The 6337-nt window shown below is 45.8% G+C and overlaps 1 long non-coding RNA gene across 1 annotated transcript; it reads left to right on the plus strand.

Annotated features, from left to right (window-relative positions):
- Nucleotides 1-2671: 2671 nt before the first annotated feature.
- LOC116855641 lies at nt 2672-6337 on the plus strand. The gene is made up of 2 exons (XR_004380413.1): nt 2672-2809; nt 6084-6337. It is a non-coding gene; the product is annotated as an uncharacterized LOC116855641 (long non-coding RNA).

Raw genomic sequence — 6337 nt, forward strand, 5'->3', positions numbered from 1 at the left:
GAGAGGGAAACTTGGTTCAGGGCAGTTAAATATTTTCCCAACTCATAGCAAAGACAAAGAACTGGCTCTTCTGGTCATTTCGACTACTTCTCCTAATAACCAGCATTGGTTTTTTTTTTTTTTTTCTTTCACTATTCTTATTGAGAATTTACCAGGTGTAGGGTTCTATGCTGAACATTTGCTATCATGAAGGATACTGTTTATGATGTCAGATTTAGAGAGGGGAAACCAAGGCTCAGAAAGGTGGAGTAAATTGCCTAAGGTCACACTGTGGGGCTTGAACTTGGGTCTCTGATCAGAAGAGTCTAGAAGCCCCGCTCTGGGTATACTTTTTCCACTGCCCAGCCCTGAAGAAACTCAGAGACCAAGGATCCAAGTGGTTTTCACCCTGCGGCTCCTCCAAAGGGGTTGTAGGCAGCTTCCTACACCTCCACACTTGCTTTCTCTCTCTCTCTCTCTTTTTTTTTTTTTTTTTTTTTAAGATTTTACTTTTTTATTCATGAAAGACAGAGGGGCTGAGGCAGAGGGAGAAGCAGGCTCTCCAAGGAGCAGGGAACCTGACACAGGTCTCGATCCCATGACCCCAGGACCATCACCTGAGCTGAAGGCAGATGCTTAACCAACTGAACCACCCAGGCCTCCCCCCCACCACGCTTACCCCCCCAACTCTTGCTTTAAACTGAGGGTCTCCACTGTGTCATTCCTATGAATTGGCTTCCGGGTAAGATTTTTGTTTGGAGAGGCTGCGGCTGCCTCCCCCCCCCCCACTTGTTTAAATTTGAAACCACTGACCTGCCACAGTCCCTCGATTTACAGTGGGGGAAAACTGAGACCCAGAGGTAGTAAGCGACTTTGGTCCCTGTGCAAGTCTGGACCAGAGCCAGGACCCAGAACTGGATCCTGGAGGCCCAGCCTGGAGGTCAGGCCCCACCTGGGAAGCCGCCTGCTGGGTGTACCAGGGCCTCCCTCCAGCGCCCCTGGCTCTGCCCCAGGAAGGGCCAACTGTTCCCTCTGTGTCTCACCACAGGCTCCGCCCTTCCTCATGCCTGTTTGGATAACTTTTCGACCTGTTCCTGCACCAGCCCTCCCCGAGGTGTGGCTGCCTCGGCTGCTCGGCCCAGGGAATCCTGGGGCCTTGGCAATGGAGCGGCCCAGGCTTGGCTGGTCCCACAGCAGACAGTTGTCAAACAGGGGCCGTCTGGGCGGAGGGAGGCCTGTTTACAAAGGGCAGAGCCCAGGCAGGGGTTCCGTTTTCTCCCCACACCACTGGCCCATCCAGCCCCCCAGCATACTATTCAGCGGTCCCTGGCTGTACTGGCTCATTCCATGGGTTTCTATGAAGCACCTACTGTGTGCCAGGCACTGTTCTACATGCTGCAGACTTAGCAGGCAACAAGAGACCAGATTCCCTCGATGACGGAACTTCCACTGCAGTGGAGGAGACAGACGAACACACGACTCCAGAGCTGTAGAAGATAAGAGGACTGAGAGTGATGGGCAGAGGTGGGGCAGTCTCAGATTTGTGTGGTCAAGGAAGGCCCCTCTAAGTGGGAAACTTTCAAGCTAAGACCCAAACTATGAGAAGAAATCCATTATGGGAAGATATGGGGAAAAGGTGTTCCAGGCAGAGGGAATAATGAGTACGAAGGCCCTGGGGCAGGAATATGCTTGGAGAGATCAAAAGATAGTTAAAAAGCAAGTAAGGCTGAACTAGAGTGTGCAAAAGGGACAAAGACAGGAGAGGCTAGAGGGGCAGACAAGAGTCGGATTGTGTGGGACCTTTCCGTTAGGGAAAAGAACTTGGGCAACACAAAGGTGCCAAAAGGTGTTCCGCAGGGATTTTCAACAGGAACGTGTTCGGAATTTCTCCTGTAACTTGAATTTTGCATTTAATCCTAACCTGGGGCTTTCTGTTCTAGGACTCTTGTTTTCATGTTTGAAATAGGGCTTAATTATTCTCTTCTTTTTTTTTTTTTAAATATTTTATTTATTTATTTGACAGACAGAGATCACAAGTAGGCAGAGAAGCAGGCAGAGAGCAAGGAGGAAGCAGGTTCCCCACTGAGCAGGGAGCCCAGTGCAGGGCTCCATCCCAGGACCCTAGGATCATGACCTGAGCCAAAGGCAGAGGGTTTAACCCACTGAGCCACCCAGGCGCCCCTCTCTTCTCCTTTTTAATTTAAATTTTCTTTTCAAAAATTTAGTCAAGGCTTTATAGGTGCTCAGCTGAAAGAAAACAAGTACTTTTACAAAGCTGGAAACCAGTCATAGCAGCTGTCCCCCTTCTCTTCCTGAATCTGATTCCTACCATCCATAGGTCACCACCTGAAACTGTTCTAGCTAGTTTTCCTCTATTTTTCTACATATCATGATTATACCACTACTTGATTTTTCAGTCTTAGATGTAAAGTGTTGACTTGCTAAGAGGAAAGATCCTTTATAACTATTTCCCAATCTGGAGATAAGTCAGTATTCACTGTTTTCATATACGTAACCACATTGCTGTCATTACTATTCTCTGCAGCTGGTGTCATCTGTATCTGAACGATGAGCTTTCCCTGCATCGTCTCAGTTGACCTTCACAATAACACTAGAAGGCATGTGTGGGTCAGCATAACAACAATACTAAGACTTTACATCTCACAACATCGGCTGCACCTGCTGAGTCCACAGAAATGGCATTATTCACCCATTTTTCAGAACACATGGAGCTCAAAAGGACAAAGACAGTTCTACCTATCACCATGGAGTGCAGTGGTTAAAATAAAACTCATCTTCCAGCCAAGATGGAAGGAGCTGGGGTCCCTGGGTGAGGGAGATAAACTCTTTTTTTTTTTTAAATTTTATTCATTTATTTGACAGAGAGAGAGAGATCACAAGTAGGCAGAGAGGCAGGCAGGGAGAGAGGGGGAAGCAGGCCCCCTGCTGAGCAGAGAGCCCGATACGGGACTCGATCCAGGACTCCGAGATCATAACCTGAGCTGAAGGCAGAGGCCCTACCCACTGAGCCACCCAGGTGCCCCAGGAGATAAACTCTTGATCTCACATACTGGGTTGGTGTGTTTTGCCAGCTAGCACTGCCATGGCTAATACAATGCCTGGGTTTGAATCCCAGCTCTGACTCTTGCAGTCTGTGTGGTTTGGAATAAGTTACATCTCTGAGCCCTCATTACCCCTTCTGAGAAATGGGTACCATGGCAGTACCTACCTCAATGGGCAGTTGTAGGAATTAAAGGAAGTAATCGTTACAAATGATTTAGAACAGTGCCTGACCCCTAGTGATACTACAGAAGTGACAAAATAAATCAGGAGGGACGTCTGGGGTGGCTCAGTTGGTTAAGCTTCTGCCTTTGGCTCAGGGCATGATCCCAGGGTCCGGGGATAGAGCCCCGCATCAAGCTCCCTCCTCAATGGGGAGCCTGCTTCTCCCTCTGTCTGCCACTCCCCCTCCTTGTGCTCGCTTGCTCTCATTCTCTGGCAAATAAATAAATAAAATCTTAAAAAAAAAAAAAAGGACTAGAAGATGAATGAACCAAGACCCAGATCTGAGTCACGTGATGCCAAGTTCAGTATCTGACCCCAAAGTCCTAGACAACTGTATTCCTTTTTACAATTTTTACCAAATCTGCCTGTTACCTATACTTTACCAGTAATTATTTACTTGATATTTTTTCTCTTTTGAAAACATGTATTAATTTTAAAAGTATATTTTATATTAGTGCTTTAGTATGCTATTTATAAAATTTTCTAACACACAGTAATATAAAGTCAGTAAGATTCAAACATGTTTGTCCATATACTCCTAAAATCAGCCCTACCCTGTGGATACACCTAAGGAAAAGTCTATAAAGAACCTTCTGGAACATTCTGTCCAGTGGCTTTGAAACCATTTTGACCATGACCCTATAAAACAGCGACTCTTTGAAGCCTGCCTGCGTGATCTGGAACCTTGGCATTTCCTCTTAATGCCTGTATCACTTTCACCAAGTGACTCAACCTCTCTCTGCCTCCATTCCCTCGTCTGTAAAACGGGAATGATAGTAATAGTACCTACATCACAGGGCCATTGTGAAGATAAGGAATTAGTACGTATGAAGCTCCAAGAAGTACTTTATCGAATCTCGCTATGATCACAACCCCACGCACACATCCATAAATATGTATAAATGAAATGAAAGTTTCACACATGTGAAATTTACTCGTCAGAGGAGATGGACTTCTATTTTACTTCATTTTTAAGGATGTGGTCATCTTTGTGAAATTTCACTTCTCTGTCTCTGATTTATAATTCATGTTCTTGTCTGTATGAACATCATACTTCAATGAAAATGTTCTTTTAAACGGTAAGTTTTTCTTAAAGACTTAATTTATTTTGAGAGAGTGAGTGAGTGCGCAAGCGGGGGAGGCGCAGAGGCAGTGGGAGAGAATCTCAAGCAGACTCCTCTAAGCGTGGAGCCCGAGGCAGGACTTAATGTCATGACCCTGAGATCGTGACCTGAGTGGAAATCAAGAGTCCACCAAAGGAGCCACCCAGGCGCCCCAAATAGCACATTTTTATTCAAAGAAAAGGTGAAGAATGATAATGAAAGAAACCAGCTGATTCTATGAACAGCCAATGTGCTGAAATTATTTTGTCTAGCTAGCATAGTGAGGGGACATTAACAGACTCAGGGTCCCTAACAGCTGGCACATGCGGATCTACATTTCTTTTCTTTTCTTTAAAGATTTTACTTATTTATTTGACAGACAGATCACAAGTAGGCAGAGAGGCAGGTAGAGAGAGAGGACGAAGCAGGGTCCCCGCCAAGCAGAAAGCCCAATGTGGGGCTCGATCCCAGGACTCCAGGATTATGACCTGAGCCAAAGGCAGAGGCTTTAACCCACTGAGCCACCCAGGCACCCCCTGATCTACATTTCTAATAAAAACTGTATGCATTAAATTCTAGGAAGAATGTATCTGCCTAAAATAAAAAAAAATATGTGCTTCAGAGGCTTTTAAAAAATCATATATTGGGGCATCTGGGTAGCTGAGTTGGTTAAGTGTCTGCCTTCAGCTTTGGTCATGATCCTGGTGTCCTGGGATCAAATCCTGCGTGGGGCTCCCTGCTCAGCAGAGTCTGCTTCTCCCTTTCCCTCTGCCCCTCCTCCCCGCTCATGCTCGCACTATCTCACTCTCTCTCTCTCTCTCTCTCTCTCGCTCTGTACTCTCTCAAATAAATAAATAAAAGAGAAATCTTTTTTAAAAATCATATACTGGGGACGCCTGGGTGGCTCAGTCTGCTGAGCAAGTTGAGCGCCCGCCTTCGGCTCAGGTCATGATCCCAACCCCAGCGTGGTAGGATTGAGTCCCACATGGGGCTCCTTGCTCAGCGGGGGGCCCTGCTTCTCTCTCTGCCTGCTTGTCCTCACGCTCCCTCTCTCTCTTTCTCTCTCTCTCATAAATAAATAAATACAATTTTTTAAAAAATCATGTATTAAAGCAAGAGTCAGCAAACTAAAAACCTCTTGGCTAAATCTGGCCCACTGCCTATTTTTGTAAATAAGGTTTTATTGGAACACACCCCCATTCACTCATTTACATGTTGCCTATGGCCACTTTCATGCAGCCAAGGTCCTACAACAGCCACTCAGATCCTACCCCGCCTGCAAAGCCCCCAAAATTCACCATCTGGCCTTTTACAGAAAAACTTTGCTGACTCTTGCCTCCAAGTTCAAAGCCCCTAAACTTCAATTAAATCACTTCCTATTTATAGCTTGTTCTAGTCTAATCCTAAGCCTAGCAAATTTTAACAGTTATATTTCCCCCTACACTTTACTTTGGAAAAATTTCAAACCTCCTCAAGAGTGAAAGAACAATACAGAGAGCACTGACATCCCTCACCGAGATTCTCCCATCAGTAAGCAGCATTCTGTCTCATGGCCTTTATCGCTATGTACCTGTGCACTTTTCCATTGAAATATTTGACATTAAAAATTGGACACTCACATTTGCTATACGTATTTGACTGTGTTGTGTGTGTGCCTGACCCCACGCTACAGGTGGTCAGCTGTGTATCAACACATTCATGTTCCCCCTTCCACAGCTGAGAGTGGTTCCTGGAAGACAGCTGGCCTAGAGGGACCGTGCATCCCAGATTCCTCGGCAGCTGACCAATGTCATGTGACTAGTTATGACCAATGGAATATGAGCAGAAATGACAAATGTCCTTCAGAGTCAGGGCCACTTCTGGGGTCCTTGGATGACAGAGATAAATAAACTTCTAACTGCCTTTTGGGGTTTGTTTGTTACATCAGCTAGTGCTACCCTAAATCATAAACCCAATAAATTGCATGAGCC

Source organism: Lontra canadensis, unplaced genomic scaffold (assembly GCF_010015895.1).
Source record: "Lontra canadensis isolate GAN:19392208 unplaced genomic scaffold, GSC_riverotter_1.0 scaffold105, whole genome shotgun sequence".
Lineage (NCBI taxonomy): Eukaryota > Metazoa > Chordata > Mammalia > Carnivora > Mustelidae > Lontra > Lontra canadensis.